Here is a 27,456-nt window from a genome sequence, read left to right on the forward strand (position 1 = left end):
AGCCAATAAGAAGGGAATATGCTAATTGACTGCCATGCCCTCAAAGATGGCAGTGCCCACAGCCAATAAGAAGGGAATATGCTAATTGACTGCCACACCCTCACAGATGGCAGCACCCACAGCAATAAGGAGGGAATATGCTAATTGAATGCCACGCCCTCAAAGATGGTGGTGTCCACAGCCACAAAATGGCGGTGCCCAGTTCCCTCAGTCCCACCAGGGTGGCAGGCGTACAGCAAGGCCAGGTCAGCCTCCAGGTGGGCATGGCTGCTCCGCGCGCCTGCCTCTGGAGTCCCCTAGTCCCCTCAGCCCCCAGCCACCCAGGGCCGGCCCGAAGCAAAGGCAAGCCTCGGATGTCAGCTGCCCAGCCACCCAGGGCCAGCCTGAGGTGCAGGCAAGCCTCGGATAGTGGCTGCCCAGCTGACACCTGAGGTGCAGGCAAGCCTCAGATGTTGGCTGCCCAGCTGCCCAGGGCTGGCCTGAGGTGCAGGCAAGCCTCAGATGTCAGCTGCCCAGCCACCCAGGGCCGCCCAAGGCTCAAGTAACCAGGGCTGGCCGAGGCTTGTGCTGCTGGCAGTGGCAGCAGCAGAGGTTTGATGGGGCGTCACCTTCCCCTGATCACCGGGTCGCCTCCTGCCCCTGAGGGCTCCTGGACTGTGAGAGGGGCAGGCCGGGCTGAGGGACTCCCCCTCCAGTGCATGAATTTTCCCCGGCCCCCACCCACCACTGCTGTCTGCTGCCTCTGTGGCCTGGGGGCCTCTGCTTCCTCTGCTGTGCCCCCCCACCCCCACCCCACTGTGGCTTTGTCCGGAAGGAAGGACATCCGGTCTAATTAGTGAATTTTCATGCACTGGGCCTCTAGTTCTATAAACACTGACTTGGGAAAGCAATGAGATTATGAATAGTTTGAAACAACTGGAAAGTAGAACTATAGTAATCACTGCTTTTGAGGTAAATGGGAAAATTGACAGGATTGATAGACATTTTATTATTGTGTATTTATAATCATACTAGAGGCCCAATGCATGAAATTCATGCAAAGGCCTCGGCCCCAGCCCCCACCCACCACTGCTGTCTGCTGCCTCTGTGGCCTGGGGCCTCTGCTTCCTCTGCTGTGCCCCCCCACCCCCACCCCACTGTGGCTTTGTACGGAAGGAAGGACATCCGGTCTAATTAGCATATTATGCTTTTATTATTATAGATTGATATGCATGAATTAATACAGAGCTTGTCATTTACTCATCTTTAATCTGGTTATCATTTGTGAGTTTTAGCTTCCAAATAGGTTCTTTGTAGCACTTTATATAGCTTTTATTTATAACAAACATATCCTTACGGATTCTGTGTGATAAAGTCAACTCTGGTCTTCAGAATCAGATCTGGATGCCAAATGGCAATCAGAGAAGAAACAATTGTATGTGAACAGTAATATGCATGTTAATATAGACACCCTAGATAAAATATCTATACTAGATTACAAAGACATCACTATAAGTTAACTTTATTTTAGATTTAAACTGAGCTAGTGAAAACGAATGACCATTTTTAAAAGCCACAAATGTTTTTGTAAAAGTGAAAAGTTGCTCCTTGTTTCAACCTAAATTAAAGGCAGCGTGAGTGAAGGCACATAGCCATGAAACAGTAAGCCTCATAGCAGAAAAGGGCATAGGCCTTTAACAATGATGGCATTACGAGCAAATGACTGCACTAAGCAGGGAGAAGTGCTCTGGTTGTGCTTCCATGATAAATATTCATGGAGTGGAAGATACTAAAACTAGAGCAGTAAGCTCTCTTGTCACCACTTGAGTTTTGATATGTCTTCATTGCCTGGAAGAATATATGCTGCAAAATTCAGGGAACTGTGTCTGAAAAGGAAACGAGGGCTTGTCATCTGTCCACCCCCTGTCTTACCCATTTCAGCATAGATTATCATGTCATTTGCCTTATCAGTTTTTCATCTTCTGTTCATTACCTCTTTTGAATACAGATGTCATATATCATGTGCCTATATTAAATTTCAACCTGAAAAAATGCTCAGTATTTATCAGATTAGTAGGTAAATGAGACTTTGGAACTTGAGCTAAAGAAGGGATGTGATGTCATTACATAAATTGCAATCTGACGTTACTTAAGGACAGGGCTTTTATTATTGTTGTTGTTCCTAATTTACCATCTCTGTAGAAGTATATTAACATGTTTATCACCTAAACCAGTGGTCAGCAAACTGTGGTTCGCAAGCCACATGCAGCTTTTTGGCCCTTGAATGTGGCTCTTCCACAAAATACCACATGTGGGCGCACAGGTACAGTGCGATTGAAACTTCGTGGCCCATGCGCAGAAGTCGGTTTTCGGCTCTCAAAAGAAATTTCAATAGTTGTACTGTTGATATTTGGCTCTGTTGACTAATGAGTTTGCCGACCACTGACCTAGAGAAAAATGTCCTTGCTGATTAGAAAACTTCAGAAATATTGCATAAAAATCATTCTCCTAAATATTTGACAGTACATTTAAAATATTGTTTTCTTTGAAGAATTCTATAAAAAGTGTCAAGATAAGGCCAACATAAAACTTGTGAAAAAGGGCTCAAGAATCTTACATTAATTGTGATGCTAAAATGGGGTATAACTAGTTACCCTTCACTGAAACAACTGGGTATTCTCAAAGATAATCAATATAGATGTATTTCTTTACTGTGTGAAGTCACTTAATGTGACCTACTACCTCCTAATATAAGATCAATATTATCCTTATCTAAACAGTGCTTAAATAGATGTTTCTTCCACCAAGAATCACTTTCAACTGGGGATTAGTAACAGAGGTAGAAGAAGGAAACCTGAAAATGATGTTAAGAGCACACCTACTTTGTAGATGGAGAAACTGAGGCAAGCAGTTCTATAAAATGTAAGAGTTAAGAGGGAGTTTAGGGATAACTTAATACAAGCTACTCATTTAATTAAATGAAAATATTGAAGGGCAGAGAATTTAAGAAATTAGTACAAAGACATATACTAAATAAGCCAAAATTAAATTAATGAGAAAACTTTAAGACTACTAATAGCCTTTGGCAATTTTATTAGATTTCACATGATTACCCAATTTGTTCTGAATATTTAAACCTATATATGGGATTCTTTACTAGCTTAGAGCTATTTTCTTATATACAAAATATATGGTTTAATCAGTTATAATTTGTGACCAGTTGCAAATAGTCACAAATCAAATAGCTAATTGGCTGAGCATCATCCCATGCACAGAAAGGTCACCGTTTCGATTCTGGTCAGGTCAGGGCATATGCCCGACTTGATCCCCAGTAGGGGGTGTGTAGAAATGGCCAATGGGTGTTCCTCTCTCATCAATGTTTTTCTCTCTATTTCTCTCCCTCTTCTTTCCTCTCTCTCTAAAAGCAATAAAAAATATTTTCTTAAAAAAAGAATTTAATTCCAGAATCAAGACTCAGTTCAATAGGACACATATATCTATTGAAAACATCTTATAATTTGTCTGTGCTTCATTTTCTTTCATCTAGAATTTTCCTAGATCTGGCTCTCATTAAGAAGGCATGTAGAGGGGCATCTGGAGAGTTCATTTCAGAAATGAAAAACATAATTCTTTTTTCCCACCAATTCATTTTTTTAATGTTAGATCAAATGAAGTTTCAATTATGAGAATAAGGAGCATTCAGTAAATAACTACACTACAGTTCTTAATTTTTAAAAAACATATTCCTCTATTATTAGAGGAAAGCAAGTGATGCCTGGTAAGGCATGGTCTTTTCCCTCTCATTCACATCTCAATTTTATCTGCCAGCCTTGCCAAGTTGAGGCAATGATTCCAGAAGCTACATGAAAGGCATTCAATTTTTCCACAAAAGAGTGGAGCTTATTGCATGCCTTCCCTTCTTCTTCCTTCACTGGAAGACAGAAAACTGCTTCATTCAAATTTTCATGTCCTATTTTTGTGGAATTTTCAGTTTCTATTATTCACTTCCATCTGTTCCCCAAGACACAAGGAATATCAGAACTTGACCAAAAATTATATCAATCTTCAGAGATGTTTTTTTTTTCTATTCATCAGGAGGTAAAGAGCTTTTGTTGTGAACCACACATTCAGTGATGAAAATTTCACTTTCAATATTCCCTCTACAAACATGTGTGCTATCCTCATGCTGCAAGCTTTGAGGCTAGGCCTTGGGAAGAGCAAGAAAATTGCTGAACAGTAGCCTAAAAGGAGGATTAGGAGGAAAAAAATTTTTAATTAATTTTAAGAGGAATTAAAAGAATTGAAAAAGCTTAGCCAGTTTCTGGCACTTAATGTTTTTACATAATTTGTACATGATTGAGCCCAGATGTTAAGTTACAATAGTCTAAATGCTAAGTGCTAATATCACTTGGGCTATTAAATACTCAATTTGCATTTAAAAAACATTTCTGAAACTAAATCTGGTGCATATTAGTGATATGACCTAAAATTAATTTGAATAACTTATACTAATTGCTACCAAACCTGTATAATTCAGTATGTTTTATTAACTAGAATTCTAATTCTTTTTTAAAAATAGAGCGTGTTTAGTATGACCATATTCTTAACAGCATATCCACAAGAGTCAAAGGTGGAAATAACCCAAATGCCCACTGATGTATGAAAGAATAAGCAATGTGTGTTGTGTACAAAATAATGGAAATTATTGTCTTTAATGAAATCCTGACCCAGGCTCGATATAGTTGGACCTTGAAGACATCACACTAAGTGAAATAAGCCAGACACCCAAGGACAAACATGGTTGATTCCACTTATATTAGGTACCTATTGAAGTCAAACTCATAGGGACTGAAAATAGAGTGGTGGTTGCCAGTGGCTGGGGCCTGGGGTAGAAATGGGAAGTTATCCTATCTAATAAAAGAGTAATATGCAAATTGACCATACCTCCACTACACACACAAGCCACGCCCACCAGCCAATCAGGAGGGAATATGCAAATAAACCCAATCAAGATGGCTGCAGCCACAGAGAGCAGGAGGGAGGCTTGGGTTTCCCTGGCAATGGAGGAAGCCAAGCTTTCTGCCTGCCTTTGCCAGCCCAGGCCTCCACTCACTACAAAGTTTCAATTATAGAAGTTAAATAAAGCCCAACAGAAATAGTGGCAGCCACAGAGCTGGTGAGAGCAGGAGGCTAGGGTTGCCCCCAGTGATGGAGGAAGCCAAGCTTCTTCAGCCCTGGCCTGCTTAGGCCTCGCTTAAGGCTACAAAGTTTCAATTATAGAAGATACATAAATCCCCAACAGAAATGGCTGCCACCACGGAGCGAGCAGAAGGCTTGGCTCCACTCCAGGCTACAAAGTTTCAATTGTAGAAGATAAATAAATCCCAGATACCAGGGCCTCCTCTTGGGTCATCGGGGGGCGTGGCCGGCCTGCAAACCACCACAGGCCCCTCGCCCAGGCCACCCCACGCCCCAAGGGAACCCCCACCCTGATCTGGGACACCCTTCAGGGCAAACCAGCTGGCCCCCACCCGTGCACCAGGCCTCTATCCTATCTAATAAAAGAGTAATATGCAGATTGACCATCACTCCAACACACAAGATGGCTGCCCCCATGTGGTCAAAGATGGCTGCCCCCATGTGGACACAAGATGGCCACCACAAGATGGCCAGCAAGGGAGGGCAGTTGGGAGGGACCAGGCCTGCAAGGGAGGGCAGTTGTGGGTGATCATGCCAGCAGGGGAGGGCAGTTGGGAGGGACCAGGCCTGCAAAGGAGGGCAGTTGGAGGCAATCAAGCCTGCTGGGGAGGGCAGTTAGGGGTGACCCGGCCGGTAGAGGAGGGAAGTTGGGGGTGACTGGGTCTGCAGGGAAGGGCAGTTGGGGATGACCAGGCCTTCAGGGGAGAGCAGTTGGGGGAAACCAGGCCTGCAGGGGAGGACAGTTAGGGGTGACCAGGCTGGCAGGGGAGGGCAGTTAGGGGCAAACAGGCTGGCAGGGGAGCAGTTAGGCATCAATCAGGCTGGCAGGGGAGTGGTTAGGGGGTGATCAGGGTGGCAGGCAGAAGCGGTTTGGGGCAATCAGGAAGGCAGGCAGGCAGGTGAGCAGTTGGGAGCCAGCAGTCCTGGATTGTGAGAGGGATGTCCCATATTGGAGACGGTGCAGGCTGGGCTGAGGGACACCCCCTCCCCATGCACGAATTTCATGCACCGGGCCTCTAGTTGTTTAATGAGTATAGAGTTTCAGTTGGGAAACTGAAAAAGTTCTAGAGATGGATAGTGATGATGGTTGCACAAGAATGTGAATATACTTAATGCCACTGAACTGCACACTTAAAAATGGTTAACATGGTAAATTTTATGTTATGTATATTTTGTCACAATTTTTAAAGTGTGCTTATTTATTAATAAAACATTGTATTTTAAAACTTAGTGATTCTAGTAATAACAGCCATGATTAATATCACACGTTAGCAAGGTAGATAACAAATTATCTTTGTTTTATAGATGGGGGACATGAGATACAGGATAATAATCTCCATAAAACTTCAAAGAACATCAGATTCCAGATTAGAACACTGTTCTCTGATTCTTTTTTCTTGCCAGCATAAGAAATTGCTCATAACACACAATGTAAGACTTACCTTTTGTGAACTTGAAGTTGGTCATCTGTTGTTTCCTGACTCTTCCCTTTGGGCCACAACTCTACCTCTTAGAGCCAATTCCTTACACTTCATGCAGTAAATCAGAGGCAGGGCCCCTTCCAATATCTTCCCCATACTCAGCTCAGTATCCTGAAAACTCATTCAGACATATCCTCTCCAACACTGGAATAATTGATGGCTCTTTCTTAGTCTCACCCAATCTTGTCCATTCCTTAAGCTTAATTGCTTTGGCCTTCTGCTTAGACTAATTTAATAAACTAAACTGAGTTAAATTAGGAAGGAATAATGGCATAATAATATATAGTTATTCCTTTCAGAAAATGTATTCTTTTTGTAGGGTTTCTAACACTTAGATCTAAAGAGATAATTATTTGAGAAATTCGCCACATCAAGCCAATTCTCCCTAGGTGAAACTTTTTGTGCTTAAGAAACATTTTCTATCACCTTTCAGATATGTGAGTTTTAATCCCTAACCCTTAGGTTCAAAGTGGAGTCTACACACTCAATTTTATTAGATTTCACATGATTACACAATTTGTTCTGAATATTTAAACCTATATATGGGATTCTTTACTAGCTTAGAGCTATTTTCTTATATACAAAATATATGGTTTAATCAGTTATAATTTGTGACCAGTTGCAAATAGTCACAAATCAAATAGCTAATTGGCTGAGCATCATCCCATGCACAGAAAGGTCACCGTTTCGATTCTGGTCAGGTCAGGGCATATGCCCGACTTGATCCCCAGTAGGGGGTGTGTAGAAATGGCCAATGGGTGTTCTCTCTCATCAATGTTTTTCTCTCTATTTCTCTCCCTCTTCTTTCCTCTCTCTCTAAAAGCAATAAAAAATATTTTCTTAAAAAAAGAATTTAATTCCAGAATCAAGACTCAGTTCAATAGGACACATATATCTATTGAAAACATCTTATAATTTGTCTGTGCTTCATTTTCTTTCATCTAGAATTCCTCAGTCTTTAATGGTCTTTTTTCTAGCTCACTCAATATTATTGAGGACCCTTGATGGAAAAGGGGACCCATGTTGGGCAAATGTGGAAGCTGCTCTGCCTTTTAGAATCCTACAATTATGAGAAAACACACATGCATGAGACGTAAAATAAGAACTATCATAAGAAGGATGCAGATAGTGTGCTACCAGCTATCAGAAGGGATATTATATTATAAACTAGAGGCCTGGGGGGAAGGGAGCCCTCAGCCTGGCCTGCACCCTCTATATTCTGGGACCTCTTGGGGGATGTATGACTGCTGGTTTAGGCCTGATTCCACAAGGCCTCCTCACAATCCAGGACCACTAGATCCTATCTGCTCACCTGCCTGCCTGCCTGCCTGCCTGATCACCCCTAACCACTCTGCCTGCCTGCATGGTCACCCTTAACTGCCCTCCCCTGCTGGCCTGGTTGCCCCTAACTGCCCTCCCTGGCCAGCCTGGTTGCCCCTAACTGCCCTCCCCTGCTGGCCTACTTGCCCCTAACCACCTCTGCCTTGGCACCCGCCGCCGTGGCTTTGTCTGGAAGGACATCCAGAAGGATGTCCGGTCTAATTAGCATATTACCCTTTTATTAGTATAGATGTGGGGCAGATTTAGGGAGTAGGTGATTCTCAGACACCCTATAATCTCAAAAGGTCTTTGTATTTTATATGTACTAAATTAAAGTACTTGTCTTAGTACATTTGAGCTACTATAACAAAATACCATAAATTGAATGGCTTATAAACAACAAACATTTATTTCTCACACTTTTACAGGCTAGGAAGTCTGAGATCAAGGTTCCAGCAAATTCGGTGTTTGTTTAAGAATCTGTTTCCTGGTTCACAGGCAGCTGCCTTGTCCCTGTGTCTTCACATGGCAGAGGGGGACTAGGGAGCTTTCTGGGGTTTCTTTTATAAGGACACAAATCCTGTTCTTGAGGACATTGCCTCATGACTAATCACCTGTCCCAATACCAGCACATTGAGGATTAGGTTTTAACATAAATTTGGGAGGGATACAAACTGTTAGTCTAATAGCAGCATTTTATATAAAAAATTATTTTGCAAAATGAAATAGAATGTTTTTCTTTTTAAATATACTTATATATTTTTAAGCTATAAAATATAGATTTTATATTGACAATTATTAAAGAAAATTTATTTTAGTTTGGGGTTTCAGGTAGTATTTATTTATTTTTTAAATACAAGGCTTTTATTGCATCTTCAAAACGCCACAAAAATGTCAGGAATCATTTGGCACCTTGCTGTTTCTATAGCTGGACAACTTAGATCTTATTCATCAGCCTGCTGAACTGTTCCTTTTTCATCCAAAAAAAGATGAATTCCATCCAAAATTTTTCTGATATCCTAGTTTTTAAGTGTTGTGGCTTGCTGAATCGAAGTGGCTGAACTTGATACAAGTTCAATGTTGTTTCCTTCAAGAATCAACTCATCTTTCTGGGCTTGAGATACTGAATAAGTAATGCCTGACCTCTTACGAATGCTGTGGATGTATTTTTCACCCCCAAAATTTCTGATTTCAACAAGAGAACCATCCTCCTGAATACCAATGTTGATGAGCAAGTGAGCGTACACAGACCTCATCTTATAATGAAAGCCCAGTGTAACACCCTTGATCATGTTCTGTACATGACTGCAGATAGTGGGAATGGTGGCCAGTTTCAATCTACTTCCCCACCATTAGTCAATCCAGAGCCTCTTATTCTTCTTTCCAAGGAGACTGAGTTCTACACTGTGTGATTGAAGTCCCTCCACAGGGCTCCTCTGGGACCCTTCACAATAACCGTGTCCCCTCAGAGTGATGTCAACATTTTCTGGGATGTTGACAGTTCGATTGCTGAGAATGGTCTTCATCCTCTGAGTAGATGCAGCAAAATAGAGCTAGAGTTTCAGATGGTATTTAAATGCAACATTTAACAGAAAAATTATATATGCCCATGTGAAATTAATACAGTAAACGGCAACAACTTCTACTAATACATAGCTTTGCTTCTATAATTTTTAATGAAAATAGAATATCTTATACTTAAGTGTGTGTATATGTACATATGTATTTTCCTATGTTATTAAATACACAAATGGAAATCTCTTGTACAGTGTTCTGAAGTTTATTTTATTTTTTAACTTAACATCTTAGAGATAATTTTTATTGACACATATAATCCACACCATCATTTTAAGGTCTACATAGTATTCTTGTATGAGTATGCCACAGTTTGAATTATCTTTAACACTTAACTTTTTCCCAGGGTCTTTCTATATTTAAATCAATACTGAAATGAATATCCCTATACATCTTTCTGCATATGTGTAAAATACCTGTAGGCTTAATTTCTAAAAATAGAACTGTTGGATCTTAGAATGTGTATATTTAAGGGTTTTTGGAGATATGTCCACATTGATCCAAAGAGGTTTCACCAATTTATATTCTCCTGAACAGTATATGAGAGTGTGGTTTCCCTGGCTAATCCTTTTTTTCCCCCTCAAATTTATAACCTTGCTTATCTGATAGGCTTAAAATAGCATCTATCTAATGGTTTATTTTATAAGCCATTTGACTTCTTTCTCTGTGAACTATGGGATCAAGTCTTTTCCTAGTTTTTATTTTTTTTTTCTAAGAAAAAAGATCTAGAAGAGACAGGAGACTCACTAAAAATCTTAGTTACATCTGTTTAAGTTTGATGCTTCATATCCAAGGACTGATTGATCTTTAAGAAATTCTAAAAAGAAACATAAAATTTTGCATCTACTTATTCATCCTTTTGGAGATATTAAGTATGGCTCTGGGAGGAAGGAGCAAGACCATGAGGAAGAGGATCAGAGAAGGATAAAGGGAAAGTACATGGAAAAGAGAAGAAAGGAAGGCAGAAAAGTATATCTATGTTTGAACGAATTTCTGTCCCTTTAGAGTAGTGTTGTTAATAATGTACAAAATTATTTTATGCATAGTTTTTCTGAATTTTGCTTTTCATACTATAAATAGAAAAATTGGGAGTTTTAGAATATACTCAAAACTTATTGTATATTTTTTTCTTCCTAGGTTAACATCTATAAGCTTATAATTTTCTGGAACATTTCATTGTCATTTCTTTCTTATTTGGTGTAGTATCTGTTTATTGTAATGAATAAGCAGATACAGTTTAGACCTCTTAAGGGAACTCATTCTAATACTTTTCACCAGATTCCTTTTGTGTTCTTGTTTTCAAATCTGTATAGATGGTGTTAAAGGGAACTCACCTTACATTGCACTCTGGCCAAGAACAAAGAGTATGCTAGGAAAGGCCCAGGGCATCATGATAATTAGTGCAAGAATACCTTGAATTGAAGTAGGGAGTAAGTCATTGTTATATAACTCTCAAAGCTGACCAAATTTTGTAAACTTCTGATCATTTTAATTACTCATCCTTTATTTGATGGTTGTTTTTTTTCTAATTGCCGTATTTAGTGTTTCTGTTTTATAAAGGACTATGACAGAAGCAGGAACAGCATGAGGTCCTACTTTATCCACCTGTGCTTTGCAAAAATTCACGATTATTCAAAAAACAATGCATCTCTGAAAGAACAAAATTAAATAGTTATCAGCCTATAATGTGTAAAAGAGAAGATAATTAGTGGCCTTGAGAAAGAAATTATGTTCATAAATTAAAAAGATATGTTTTAATTGGCAAAAATGTTTAAGAGTTTTGAAAAGATTCTTTTTAGAAAAATATATCCAAGAATTAAATTATAAACCTTTTCAGATGAATGCAAGGGAATGTAACAATTTTTTTGGTAACAAATTAGTGTTGGTAAGATTTATGAAAGTATTATGCTATTTGAAAGAACCGAGAAATTATGATCATATTGAAGTAGAGTATTATATCCATGAACAAAGAATCTTCTGGTAAGTGCATACATCAGTGTTTTAGTTGACTACTCTAGGCCAGTGATCAGCAAACTCATTAGCCAACAGAGCAGCAAACCACAGTTTGCGAGCCGCAGTTTGCCAACCACTGCTCTAGGCTATTATTGAAATACTAGAGGCCTGGTACATGAAACTCATGCAGCGGGGGGGTGGGGGGGGGTCCCCCTCAGCCCAGCCTGCACCCTCTCCAATCAGGGACATCCCTCTCACAATCCTGGACCCCTGGTTCCTAATCACTCACCTGCCTGCCTGCCTTCCGGTTGCCCATTACTGCCCCCCTGCCAGCCTGATCACCCCTCACTGCTTCTGCATGCTGGCCTGATCGCTCCTAACTGCCCTCCACCCCGCCGGCCTGGTCACCCCCAACTGGCCCCTTCTGCCAGCCTGGTCACCCCTAACTGCCCCCCTGCTGGCCTGGTCGCCCCTCACGGCCCCTCCGCCAGCCTGGTTGCCCCATGCAGCCTGCTGTTCAGTCATTTGGTTGTCCCTCACTAACACCCTGCCAGCTTGGTCGCCCCACACAGCCTGCTTGTTCAGTCATTTGGTTGTCCCTCACTAACCCCCCTGCCAGCCTGGTTGTAGGCAGCCATCTTGTGAGGGCGTGAGGGTTAATTTGCATATTACCTTTTCATTATATAGGATAATTTAAAATGAGTGTGGTAGGAGTGCCATCTAAAAGCAAATGCATAACTGATATGACATTGAATTTCATAGACACTTAACCCAAACAACTAATTGAGAATGTTAGTATACATTTATCAAAAGAGGTTGGTTGTTAAAATGTTTAGGAGATCTGTTCATAAAGAGACCAAGACAGTAGGGATGAAATTCAAGCTTTGTTGTTATGCTTTCTGCATCTGTCACTAAGTAGAATTATGGCTTTGGGAAAGTAATTTTACACATCTAGAACTTCAGTTATTTCATCTGTAAACTATAGGAGTTAGACAAAAACTTGTTTCCCAAAATGAGTTCCATGCAGGGTTCTATAGACATTGTTTGATAAAGTATCCGTCTTTGATGATATATAATACATGGCAATGTGTAGGGTGGGGCAAAGTAGTTTTGCAGGTGTTTGTATGGAAAATTATACAAAAGTTAATTAATACCCTGACTGGTTTGGCTCAGTGGATAGAGCGTCAGCCTGTGGACTGAAGGGTCCCGGGTTCGATTCCGGTCAAGGGCATGTACCTGGGTTGCGGGCACATCCCCAGTGGGGGGCATGCAGGAGGCAGCTGATCGATGTCTCTCTCTCGTCGATGTTTCTAACTTTCTATCCCTCTCTCTTCCTCTCTGTAAAAAATCAATAAAATATATTTTTTAAAAAAAGTTAATAATAATACAAGAATAAACTCTGCATTTTGTGTACTCACAACTGTAAACGTACTTTTGCCACATGTTGCATTAATTCCTCAAAAAAGTCGTTCAGAAAGAGAAATGCAGAACATTGCTTAACCATAAAATTCTCTTCAAGGAAAGGCTACAAACATCCTAAGAAATATGTTTTGATTTAAAAATTGGACAAAGAAATCCATTTATTAGCTCTAAAAATTTATAATTTAGTAGTTATATAGAAAACCATATTCCTGAATGTTGAAATTTAAAGTCGAAATTTAAAAATAAGCTGATAAGATCATAATAATTATGTATCTAAAATCTAAATAAATTAATCAAAATTAATTCTAATCATGTATTTCAATGTATTTAATTAAATTTATCAGGATAATATTAGTTAATAACATTATGTAAGTTTTAGAAGTACAATGCTATAATACATTATCTAAAGTCTATTTCCAGTTTCAGTAATTAACAATTGAAAGTTTTTAATATAACACATTCATAGAATAGCTCTGCAGATAATCTGAGCCAAGCATAAACACACATTTACTTACCAGTAACTTTTTTAAATAATTAAATACATTTTAGTGTTCTACTTTTCAAAGAAACAAAGTGAAGAAATTTTTCACATAGTACTAAATTCAAAAATTAAATTTTATATAATAATAACAAAAGTTTTTTCTTAAAGAAAAACTCACGATATATTCAAAATTGCAAACCCTTTATTAAATGCTTTCCTATAATTTGCCTTTTGTGAGTGTGTTGTTGGTACATGAATCAAAAATCTCTATTAGATATTTATATTACTGGTCCATAATTATAGAGCACAGATTCCACTGAGAAGAGATCTCTGGATGCTAAAAGCTAATCAGATAGTCGTAGAAAGTCCCTTTTACTGCCATTTAATACTTAATCAAGCCTTAACCATAAATTAAGCATCCTGGTAGCCTTTGAGTAGTTTGCTATTTACAATTTTGACTTGCCACCAAACAGTCTAGCGTACTTACAGAAAATGAAAGCTTAAATGATTAATACTTAAATGCAAGCTAATGTAAATTTAAATTGGTCTTTCAGATACCTACCAGCTGTAAGTTTCTCTACGCCTTCATTTAGCAACTTTCAAAGATCATAACCTTTCTTTCTAATCTATCAAAAATCAAAACTACCCTATTTTCGTTCCCTTTTTGTGTCTTTGACTAGGCTAGGACACTCAGCCATGCTTAAGTGATAATGGGCAAAGAGATTTCCAAGAGACTTCAAAGAGATAAATTCTTAACCCACATGTATCATCCCATGTTGTTTGCCCTCTCTGAGCATAACTCAGGAAATAGATATTATTTCCCAAATCTGATACAGACTCACATTTAAGGACATTCAGGTAACCTGGTTTTTATGATAGTTACAAATTCCAATAAATCTCCTTACTAGTTGGTAAATGAACTTTATCTCTTGAATTGTATAGTTAATTTTTCTGTACTTTTTGTGTTATTAATAAGAGTTGAATGAGGTAACAGCATAAGAAATCTGTAGGAATAGCAGGATCTTTAAAATCTTTATTTGTTTAGAGATACAAAGCTCAGTTCTTATGCACTGCCTATTTATCATGCAAATATCTTAATCTATGCCTCCTTTTTTTTTTCTCATCCCTACACAATTATCAGAACCATCTACCCACTCCAATGTTATTGTCACATTTTAATTTAACCATCCTCTTCCTTACCCTCTCACCTGGTTTGGGAATTTATTGCCTTCTGCCTGAAATACAGCCACAGTTACTTCAACGTTCTTAATAAGGCCAAGTTCTTCCCTCTCTAACGCAACCATTTACAATATGGCCAAGTTATTCTTTAAACAGTTTTCATCATGTCATCACCATAATCAGAAAGGTTAAAGGTTTATAACACACATTATAAATGGCTTATACATAGTAAATATATTCAGATGTAATTAGATATCTTAGACACAAGCTTCAGTCACTCATGCCTTCTCCCATCTTCCTCTGCTGCTATTCTAAACTGCTACCCTCTTCAACTCTATGCCTGTCTCTGACCCTTACTTAGACCAAGACATTATTTCTCACCTCTCCTCCTACTTCAGCAGAAACTTGAAGTCACCTGGTGTGAATCAGTTCAAACAGTTGCCTTTACAAACTTACCTACATTGCCTACGCTTAATTTCTTCTGTGCTAACATTGAAGAAAAGATGTTTCTTCTGTTTGTTTGGGGCATGGTCACATTCTCTAACACTCTCAAGTAATGTGCTCCATCAGTTAGCACCTTCCTTTTTTCTGTTTCTCTCCCTTTCTAACGGTTCCTTCTCATCCCATAGACACACTTGATTCTCTTCATCCATGGAAAACCTTTCCTTGTCCCAGTCCCTTAACTTCCTCCTTTCTTTCTCAGGAATTCTTAAAAAGTTGTCACAAAACTCCAATTTTTTATTTGACATGTGTTTCTCAACCACCGTGATCTGCTTTCTGCTCCTACTATTTCATTGAAACGTTTCTTCACACTGTCCTGGAAAAGGTTAGCCATTATGATGGACAGATTTGTAAGATGCCTGCCCCTAATGATCCCCACCTCCTGGAATTCATGCCCTTATGTAATGCTCTTCCCTTGAGTGTGACATTCTTCTACCCAATACAACAAAGGAAATAGGATGTCACTTCCATAATTAGGCTTCAAAAGATTGTGACTTCTGTCTTGCTAGAAAACTCTATTGCTTCTTTGGCTTCTATGATTTTGTAAGACCCCCAGAGGGAGACCCTTACTCTATCCCATGGATCAACGGCAACCCCAATCATCCGCAGGAGGCGTCACTTGATGCAAACAGCAAGAGGCTTTATTCCAGTGCGCTGGGGCTCAACTTGTAACTCACACGGGAGCAGAGGAGTCGAACCACGAGCAGAAAGTCTTACAAGTATATATAGGCAAAAACCATACATCGGGGGGTTACACATGTTAGGGGGGAAGAGAGGACAAAGCCGCCAGGAAATTCCAACAGGGCTCGTTAATAACATGTTTAATGACAGGGCCTAAGTTTTCAGTCAACAGTCCCATCCAGTAATCTCATGTCCTGCTTTTCTTATCTGTCAGAGCACTATTTGCTCTGTCTGCTCTTAGCTCGGGGCTGTTTCCTGGGACAGGTTTAAGGGTCTTGTTCCCATCACTGGCGAAGGGGGAAGACCTTGGAGAGTTAAGATAAAATGGACAGCTGAAAAAAAACTTTACTCTTTCAGTTAGGGTTTTCTTTTTTTTTTTTTTTTTTTCCTAAAGCTCCATTTTCCATTGTTGCTTTTTAATCTCTGGAGTTAAGAAGTTCAGGATTTGCCCAGATAAGATAAAGTAAACAAAATTCTTTACCTTTCAATTTGATGAAACAAGCAGCAATGTTGGAGAGGCCCATTTGGCGAGGAACTGAGAGCAGCCTCTGGCTAAGAGTCAAAGAAGAACTGAGGTCCCCATTCCAACAATCCATGAAGAATTTAGTCCTGACAGCAACCAGGTGATCTTGGAAGTGAATTTGTTCCCAGCTGAGCTTTCATGTAAAACTCAGCCCTGCCTGACATTTTGACTGCCACCCTATATGAAGAAGATTCAGATTAGCCATGCCCATATTCCAGAATATCTAGGTAACCCAAGCAAATTGTGAAAAAAATAATTGTTTTATTTTGAGTTGATTTTTCATTTCTTTATAATTCTCTTTCTGCATCTCCCAATATCGTGAACTTCCTCACTACACTCTCCTCTGTGTACACACTACATTATGACAAGACTTAACAGCTTGTCCTCTGCTCTCTTCTCCTCTTACTCTGTCTTCTTTCCTAAGGATCTCAGATCCTACAATTGAACTAATGTTTTTTTTATTTTGAATACAAAACTCATATAACTAATTGCTTACTATACATCTTTACTAGAAATTTCTACTTTAAACTCAACATATGCAAAATAAAATGCATTATTACCATTTGACATTTCTCTTCTTTAAGAACCATAACTGTCCAGTCATTAAATGCTTGGCAATTCTGTCTCTTGAATCTAACCCTGGTCCACTATTTTTACTGCCTCTGTCTTAGTTATGGCCCACATTACCTCTTGCTTGAATTATTTCAATACTTCCTGACCAAATTCCTGCTTTCATAATTATCCTCTTAAAGTCATTCTATAGGAGGGTAAATTATCTAAAACACAAATCTAATCATGTTATAGCACTGACTGAAATTCTTCAATGACTCCTAGAATCTACAAGTTAAAAAAAATACTTAAAAGACCCTCCTTGTCTATTCTTCCAGTCACCCTGGTTCATATGCACTTGACACCATAAAACCATTTATAGTTGCCTGAACAGAATTCGTTATTACAGAACCAACAGTTCTCTGCTATAAATTCCATTCTCTCCATACACAATTATTTGAAAAACTCCTTGACAACTCAGCTCTGCTATCACTTCTTTTCAGTTTAATTCAGTTAAGTAAATTCATGTGGATCAATTTCCACAGGCCAGGCCTAGGACTGCGTCCTGAAGCAACTAACAATCTAATGGGGTATTAGAAAAGTAAAACTTCCTTAACAGCAACATGGCAAAATTCTGTGAGAAGGGCAATTAATACAGACAGGGGATTTAAGGAAGAACTTCTAGAAGAGGTTTGTGATCATTCAAAAATAAAACGTGAATGAGTGGGATGATTTACATATTATAAGAACTTTAGTACTTAGATCTTATCTCCCTAAATATATCTCTCTCCTAACTTTCAAGAATTAGTTGAATACTCCTTATGTAGTACATTCTCGTTTAAAATGCTTCCATTCTTGTATTTTGTACTAGTAAGTGGTCAACTTTTATTTTAATTACTATGTTAGTTATTTAATTGTGAGGTTTTAAAAGTTAGAACTAAATCTGAGTTATCCCTGTAGCTCTAGCAACCAACATGATTTTGGTAATTTTTAGATGCTCAATATTGCTTCTTTAATTTAAAGTCAGAGTTATTGAGGTATAATTTATAGACAGTAAAATAAAATTTACATACAGTAAAATGCATATAATTTAACTGTATAATTCAATGTGTTTAATAGCTGTCTCTTGATTAATTTAATTTTGTAACCTTTTGTTATCTGTGATTTTACAGGTAATATTCTATGCATCAAAGAGTAAGCCCCCACCACTCACATAATTGTTTATATATTATAGGAGCTCAATACATAGTTTTTAAAAAATAAATGAAGAAGCTAACAAAAATATTTCCAAGCTACCACCTCATTGTTTAGGAAAAGAAATAATAAAACTTTTATATGTGAAGTAAAAATTGTAAGCATAGTTACAATATACAAGAAACTTATTTTAAATATTCAGAAATAATTTTCCTATGTCCCAGAATCTAGATTGGTCAAAAATATTTTAAAATTTAAATCAAATTCCTTGGCATTTATAATTTTATGTGGTAATTTATTTGTAAGATGCTTCAGAATCAAAATATCATTTACCTTCTGCTAACCACAATTTTAGAAATTATTCACAAGTAGACAATTACCTGTGCCAAAAATCACCTACAAAAATTTGGGCTGGGTTTTTGCCAATCAGTATGCCAGTTAATTACCCCACAAGGGCTAGTTGGCCCTAGATCAAGTAAAGTTTCATTGATTGATATGTGAGGTTACTCTTATCAGTTACTTTTATCTAAAAGATGGTGATAAAAACCCCAATAAGACATTTAGATCAAAGAAAGCAGAGGGAGAAGAAAAGCTATTTCTTTACTGTTCCTTAAATTCTTAAAAATTTCTAAAGAGTCTAGTCCCATCTGAATAATCAGGACTGGCACACAAACTCACCTTGCAGATGGATCAGGCTAACATCATGTGAAAGGGAAGCAGAAACCATAGCTGCCACGCAGGTGTTTGGTACTGGGTTTGCCCTCAAACAGAAGGTAGTCTTGGGTGATGGTAGAGGAAGGGAAACAATGAACTAGTGACATAAATCATAATTTTTCAAAGTGGTATATGTGTCAATTTCCTATTCTAGATAAATGAACACTGGGAACCATTATACTCTGGGGTTGAGCACCCTTTGATTCACAATCCATTTTTGTTGTAATGGAAGTTTTGAGGAAAAAATGATATAGTACTTGGCTTTTACCTAGTGTATATCTGGGGGGAAAACTGAAGTGGTTTATTTTGTCTATTCCTTTTGCTGTATCAAGTTCTCTTATTCTTGGAAAGCAGTATTGCTCACTTGCACTGTTTATGATTTAAGACATTTTTTACCAGAGCCTCTACATCTAACTGCTCCCTTGGTATTTTAAAAAGCATTTTATTTTAATAAACGCACAATTAAACATTTCTTGCCTTTAAAAAAATTTTATTGATTTCAGAAAGAAAGAGAGAGGGAGAGAGATAGAAACATCAATGATAGGCTGCCTCCTGCACACCCCACACTGGGGATAGAGTCCACAACTTGGGCATATGCCCTGACCGGGAATTGAACCATGACCTCCTAGTTCATAGGTCGACAATCAACCACTGAGTCACACAGCCAGGCCAGCAATTATGGCCTTTAAATCCAAGTTACTCTAGGGGATTTCAAGATAGCTGCAGAGTAGGTGGAAGCTACACTCACTGGTCTCAGCACCAAACCAGAATTACAGCTAAAGTATAGAGCAGGCGTCCTCAAACTATGGCCCGCGGGCCACATGCGGCCCACCGAGGACATTTATCCGGCCCTCTGGGTGCCGCTGCCTGTCCTGCTTAGCAGCCAACTTGTCCCGGGCCCACAGTGTGCATAGGAATTGGTTCATAGTTGTTTATTTTTTAAACTATAGTCTGGCCCTCCAACGGTCTGAGGGACAGTGAACTGGCCCCCTGTTTAAAAAGTTTGAGGACCCCTGGATAGAGCAATCAACCTGAATAACCAACTGAAGTCTAGCTGAACTGAACTATTATAACCAAGGATTTACAGAAGAAGCCACACAGAAACTGATAAAAAGGATGGAGACACAGAAAGGGCTGGCCCCAACACCCAAGCATGGTAACTGAGAAGCTGGAGGGAGGGAAAGCTCCGCTGCAAAACTCCCTCCCTGCAAGAGTGAGGGGTCTCCACCCCACGCAGGGATCCCCAAGCCAGAGCAACAGAGATGAAAAGAGGAGCCTGCACAGCATTTGGCAGTGAAAATCCGTGGGGATTCAGTCCTCCTTGGAGAAAAGGGAGTCTGCTAGAGACCCAGATGCCACCTTCCCAGGATCCAGCACTCTTATTGTTACAGCACCAGCCTGGCGAGTACACTGTTCGGTCCTCCAACTGCTGGCCATACCACTCCGCTGTGCGTGGGTCCTGCAGAGGGGTCTAAGGCTGCACCCAACAGGGACCTATGGGGAACGCTTTTTCTGGAGAAGCTCTTGGCAGAGACTCAGACAGTGATTGAACTCTGCAGTTTTAGAAAGGGGACCATTCTTCCCCACCTCAGGTGCACAGTAGGCACCCTCCACACACAACTTGTTGAAGCACTGGGCCTGTCCCATCCCTCTGTGGCCCCACCCTGCTGAGTTCATTCTCCCAGGGCGATGAGAGGGCATTGCGGAACTGAGACTTCCTGAGCGTGTCTCTCAGGGAGGCTTTTGGCTGGGAATCAGGCAGGTGGTGCTGCTGGGTTGTGTGGCTACATCACTCCTATCTCCCCTACAAGCTCAGTCTGCTACTATCCTAGGAAGGGGAAAGTGATAATGTACTATATGAATCAAAGACAAATTAAACGAAGTTCAATATATTTTTTCTGACAATTATACTGTATTTTATCATTGGAAGATGTCCTTTGTTTTTGCATAACTAAATGTCTTACACGTGTGTGTTTTTCAACACAAGCATACACACACAGAATCTACATTTTTTAGCTTTTACAGTTTACAGCAGGATTTCAAAGATTTTCAGGGCCAGATTTCATCAAGGTGCCAACTCAAATCTTCAAAGCTTTCCTCATATCCCTTTCTTTTGCCTGCAGGGAACTTCTCCTAAACAAATGATCTGGGAATAGAAGCTCCATCCCGAGATGGTGACCAAAGTTTATATCTATTTCACCTCTCACTCCTATTTATATTCATTTATAGAATACACAAAATTGTATAGAATATACAAAATATTATACACTCAAAAGGAAGCACACACTAAAATCTTAGATGAAAATGTATGAGTAATACACAGTGACATAAGAATTAGTCCAGTTCTTATAAAGGCAGAATTATCAGGCAATTAGAGAAGGAAGAATACTCAGGTTTCTTTTTCACAATGCAAGAGAACAAGAGTCAAAAATCAAACAAGGTGGATGAGTTAGAGTCCAAAGACATGCAAGAGTGTGGTATAAGAGAAATTAGAAGCTCATAAAGTAAGAGGTACACACACAGCAAACAAAATGCTCTAAGAATCATCAAGCAGAACAATGAGGAAAATAACAGATTCAAGTTTATCAGAACAGGGCAAAACCCTGGGATTAAGGCACTAGTAAGAAATACAGTGAAAGTTCCGTCCAAAGCCAATTTACATATGTGAGGAAAGTAACTAATTTGAATCACCAAAATAAATGGAAAACTATAGCTAGAGTGGAAATGAGCCAGGGGCTGTGGAGTGAGCCCCAGGCAGAAGCAGGAATTGATAGGCTGGATTTGAAAATACTGACTGTTAACCAGGAAACAAAGGGGGGGCCTGGCCTCAGAAAAGCACCCTGCCCAAGGTGACACAACACGCCCACTAACGCTGAGAGGAGACCTTTTCTGTCGCTTCAATCACACCATTTTACTTGAATAATGCTTTCCCAATAAAGACTCCTTTTTTTTTTTTTTTTTTTTTTTTTGGAAAAGTTGGAAGTCAGATTTCAATGAGAATTTCTTCATGACTAAGGACATCCGCCCTCCTCTGTCATAACCAGAAATGTGCTTTTAGGTGAAATGGGACTGAGAATTTATTTGAAGGCAGTCTTAAGCACTAGTTCTTGAAATTGTTACTGTCTTCTGATATAGTCTGAGAAAGATATATTAAAGCTATAAGCTCTGACACTTGGGTGATTAGCAGCCATTACAGGCTGTTTTGGAGGATTCATAGGGTATCTTGTTTCACACACAACAATCTGCAAAGAAAATCACTAATATGGATGATCTATTACTGAATACCTCATAACCTGACAAAAAGTAGCCTCATGTTGACATTTCCATTAAATGATTTAAGAAGTTTCAAAATCCTTTAAATCTTTTTTTAATGTTTTAAAATACCAAATACCATTGGAAGAAATAGACAGCATTTTAAAAATCTGACTTTAAAATTACATAATTCTATTTGAATTTTCATTTTGTAACGAAATAAAGTCAGTAAAATTTAGTAACAAATGATCAAATTTCACCCATACTTCCTTCTTATATAATCTGACTGTGCAACATGTGCTTCCTAAATAGAATCCTTGCATGTAATCCTGGTCTCAAGATCTGCGTCTAGGAGAATCTAAACTAAGACAATCAGTTTGGGAAAAACTTATCTTTTGGGGGGAAGAAAACTATACAAACCAGTTAATTATCAATTAAGGCACATTGGGAAAGTCTGAGGGCTTGTCTCTTTCAGACTGGAGTTGATAGGGAGATACCATTGAACTGAGATCGCTACCATCTAAGTTCAATAACTTTAACACTAAAAACAGTACTGAGTCGGCTTCTTTAACAGTAGTGTAAACCACACATGGGAAAACTGATCCAACCCACTTAGTCTGTCGGTTTCAAATGGGGTCCAGAGCAAAAAAGGGTTTTTCAGTCTACACAAGCTTCATTTCAAGCTGCCCTGTTGTTTAGACCCCGTGATCTAGCATGTCGTTCATGCTAGCAGAATCTGTGTTGAATAGGAAGTAAGCTGAAGTCTCTGGAAAGCCCGCCCCCAAAGGAAAACTGCAGTGCAGACATAAAAAGTTCTAGAGGAAGTCCATGCCATCATCACAGGAAATTCATCATTTTACAAATAGTTCCGACTTGCTAGTGGGTCTAAATAGAATATGAGCACTTGAACATGGGATACCAAAAACTGAAAGTAGAACTGCCCCTCATGAGCTGGGTATTATTAGATTCACCATGTCATAGCAGAAATTCATTTTATAATGAAATCGATACATTCAAGATTGCCTGATCTCCTATCTCTATTGTGCCAAATCTCTTCCTCAACTGAATCATTGTAATATTTAAATGTTTCTGTGATGCAAGAGAGCCTAGTTCATAATTAGGCAACATATATTTGCACTAGCTTAAAAACTCATTATACCTCACTAATAATGCACACAGATATTGTCCAAAGTTCAAAGTAGAAAGAAATTCTGTGATTCTCTCATTTGTCAGAGCTATCAGTAGTGTATTTAATCATTCACTTCATGTGGAATTGGCTGTTAGTATATTCAGTTACTACTGAAAACCCAATCTTTCATCACAGAGACAATCATTGTCCTGTATGGGAACATTCCTTGGGGACACAAGCCAACCACTGTCAAATCAACTACATAAGACCTCTTTCACAAGTAAGGGGTAATCATTTGTCTTCATTAGAATCAGTAAATATTCATATTTGAATTTGCCTTTCTGTCCACAGTACCTTACCTATAACTGTCATTTGAAGGCATGTAGAATACTAATAAATAAATATCATATATGACAAAATAATCCCTTGGATCAAGGGACTCATTTTACCCTAAGGGATCTAGGTATCCACAGCTTTACTATTGCCCCTCATATAGAAGATGCCAATCCTATATAATAAAAGTCTAATATGCTAAGTATCTGGTTGTCCAGTTGGCCGTTCAACCAATCAAAGTGTAATATGCTAATGATATTCTAAGGCCGCTCAACTGCTTGCTATGATTCATACTGACACCAGGGGCAGACAGTCAACCAGTCGCTATGACATGCACTGACCACCAGGGGGTAGATGCTCTGACTGGTAGGTTAGCTTGCTGCTAGGGTCTGGCTGATCAGGACTGAGTGAGACAGGCTGGACAAACCCTGCAGCCCTCCCGTGGTACCTCCCCAGCTGGCCAACCTCCCACATACCTCCCTGGCCCCAATCATGCACTGGTGGGGTCATTCGGCCTGGCCTGTGCCCTCTCACAATCTGGGACCCCCTTGGGGGATGTCGGAGAGCCAGTTTTGGCCTGATTGCGGAACAACTAGTCACTATGATGCGCACTGACTACCAGGGGGCATACGCTTAATGCAGGAGCTTCCCCCTGATGGTCAGTGCACTCCCATAGGGGGAGCACCGCTCAGCCAGAAGCCAGGCTATGCTGGAAAGCGCAGTGGTGGTGGTGGGAGCCTCTCCTGCCTCCACAACAGTACCAAGGATGTCTGACTGATGGCTTCATCCCACCCCATTGGAGCGGGCTGAAGCCATCAGTTGGACAGCCCCCAAGGGCTCCCAGACTGCAAGAGGGTGCAGGCTGGGCTGAGGGACCCCCCTGAGTGCATGAATTTTGTGCACTGGGTCTCTAGTCTAACATACTAGTAATAGTGGAATAGCCCTGTTAGAGTCTCAGCTAAGGTACTGGTTCAGGGGCAACCTGCTGCCAGTTAGGGTGTTGTCTTCCAGGATTTGGTATACGCATTATTCTAATGATCAATAAATAAGAAATACTAAGACATATTGAGTCCAGGAGCCAAGGAATGAAAGTAGGGTTGGTCCTATCTCATTATTACTCCCAGTGGCTGTCTCACTTGCAGAATTTTTGTTTCTTGCCCCCAAAGCTTTGGCACTGGAGATTTTGGTTCCTGAGAATATTCCTTCTGCTAGGAGTCACAGGGCTCCACTGAAGTGGAAGCTTCAAATTATTTTGACCATTTGGGCCTCCATATGCTGGTGGACCAGTAGACATAAAAATGAATTATTGCATTGGTGAAGATAATCAATCCTGATCATTCTAAGAAGCTATGATTGCTGTCTCACAATGAAGACAAGGAAGAGTGTGACTAAACCTAAGTGGTTTTAAAACCTGCTTTATTGCCCAGTGATAACAGTAAATGAGTAACTTTAGCAACCATAGCCAGGCAAGGACAATACAACTGAGAAGTCAGACCTCTGAGAATGAAGATTTGGATTTATTCCACCAGGCAAGCAACATTGGCTCACTAAAGTGCTGGTGTGGAGTAAGGAAAACTTTAGTGGGTATTTGAAGAAGGAGATAATATCAATCATGTACGCAGGGTCATAAGCAACAGAGGAAATTATAACTTGTTTTGCTAACCCTTTTTAAGTGTTTTGAGGAGACCAGAAATGGCCACCTTCTTGAACGATTGGACTACATTCAGAGGAAAAGCTAGATCATCTTGATTCCAGGTGAGACTCAGATATCATTAGAGGACAAGCAGACCTGACTAAGGAAATAGACTGTCACAGAGTCACTCCTTCAAACTCTGCCTGCGTTCTGAGTAAGGCACCGTCTTGGAGCAGAGTGTTGTTGCCCCAGAAACAATTATAGACCAAGGGTCATGCCATGGAGGCTGATATGCATCTCTTAGTTTGCAGGCATTCACTTGTCTCCTACTCAGAACACAGCTATATGTAGTTATGTGTGTAGGTGTGTGGGTCAATGTACATTTTTGTGGATTTATTTATGTTTACTCTGGGTTGCAGGTTACAAGTGTGAAAGCCATTTCATCTGTTGCACACTGGTTCTCAAACCAGAGAGGGATATTGGGATTATGGGTACCATTTCAAGCTCTGCTTCCTCTCATGTATTTCCTGTCTCCTACCTCATTCATCCATTAAAATTCTCACTATAACACTTGGTAATTTTAGGTTGTGATTATTACAGGCTGAAAAAGTTTTTGTTAAGAAGTAGAAATAAAAATACCTGTGCTAGACTTTATTTTAAAAATCTTTTTTTTCAAATTGTTCTTCGAGGTGGTTTTTATGTTGCATATGGACAAAAAATTAAAGGAAGAATGATCAATAATACTGAAAGAGAAGACATAAAGGCAGTGTGGTCTGCATGGTATAAGTTGAAAGTGGAGGTTGCTTTATGAAGTTAAAGATGTGACCCCATGACCCCTTAACATAGTTTCAAATAGGGACAGGCTGAGAGAGATATGAGCTGAGAAAGGTATTGCTCTGTCAACTCTGCTATTTCTGTCCCCCGATTCTTACGCCTCCTGCTCCACAACTTCCTGCCTGCAATCCTCCTTTCTGCGTGTGATAATGGGTCAGATACCTCACAGAAATCAGAAAGGTGAGTACATGGTTGGAGTCTTCTACTCAGCACTACCGGTGGTGGGAGCTATTTCTGTGATTGTAAGCTAGAATAATAATTACAGCCCTGGCACAATGAGATGGTACAGAGCAGAAAGGCAACTGTTTGTAAACTATCAAGTGGTACATGGTTCCAGGAAAGCACTGGCTCAATTGTAAAATCTCTGTAAGTCTGTAGAACAGTAAATTGTGCCAGAGACCACAAATAAGTTTGACCCTTGGAAACCAGTTTGATTCTCTAGCTGTCCTTACCTGCTCTGCTAATTCCAGAGTTATAAAGAATATGAAAGGAGATATTGAAGAGACCCTGAAGAAAATAATAGAAATGTAAAGTTTTATTATCACTCTATATCCACTTTCTATAATACAGAAAGGTCTCAGATACTGCCAGATTCTGAGGGATATTTCTGCTTTCCTTATACATTTATTCTTGATAATTTATTTATTTATTTATCTATTTATAATCCTCACATGAGGAGTGAGGATATTTTTTCTATTGATATTTTTTAGAGAGAGTGGAAGGAAGGAGGGAGGAGAAGAGAGAGAGTAAGAGGAGAGAGCGACAGAGAAACATCAATGAAAGAGAGAGAGATCGATTGATTGTCTCCCACACATGCCCCAACTGGGATGGGATTAGACCTGCAACCCAGATACATACCCTTGACTGGGAATTGAACCCATGACCCTCCAGTGCACAGGCCGAGGCTCTAATCACTAAACTATGCCAGCCAAGGTGACTTTTTTTTTATCCTCACCCAAGAATATGTTTTTATTTATTTATTTTTTTTTTAAAAGAGGAAGCGAAAGAAAGAGAGAGATTGGTTGTGCCCCAACTGGGTAATGAACCTGAAACCTGAATATGTGCCCTGACTGGGAATTGAACCTGCAGCCTTTCGGTGTAAGACAGGATGCTCCAATCAACTGAGCCACCCGGTTAGGGTGACTTTTATTTTTGCTCTTTTATCCCTTCCTTGCTCCATTACTCCCTTTCTTCCTTCTCTCCTTCCTAGTATGTCCCAGGGAACGAAAACATCTAACCTTCTAATATATAACTGATTTCCAATATGTCCTTTCTTCGTTGGTAACATTTAAAGGAGAAAGGAAAACAAAAAAAGCATATTTACCACTAACCTAATACACATAATTTATTTTCAATATGTTCTTTCTCTGTTGGTAACATTTATTCTTAAGGAGAAGGGGAACAAAAGACACAAAAGCAAACAAAAAAACAGCTATCATTCCTGCAACCTCCCTGAGGGAATGTTGGGAAGCAAGGACTTCTGTTTCCTTTTCAAGGTCATTTTATGTTTGTTATCATTGGCTT

General features: G+C 39.5%; 1 pseudogene across 1 annotated transcript; it reads right to left on the reverse strand.

Moving 5' to 3' along the window:
• Positions 1 to 8,923: 8,923 nt before the first annotated feature.
• Positions 8,924 to 9,520, reverse strand: LOC308238989 (large ribosomal subunit protein uL6-like; annotated as a pseudogene). The gene has a single exon. The product of its transcript is annotated as a large ribosomal subunit protein uL6-like (transcript).
• Positions 9,521 to 27,456: the final 17,936 nt, after the last annotated feature.

This window comes from Plecotus auritus (genome assembly GCF_963455305.1).
Source record: "Plecotus auritus genome assembly, chromosome: 1".
Lineage (NCBI taxonomy): Eukaryota > Metazoa > Chordata > Mammalia > Chiroptera > Vespertilionidae > Plecotus > Plecotus auritus.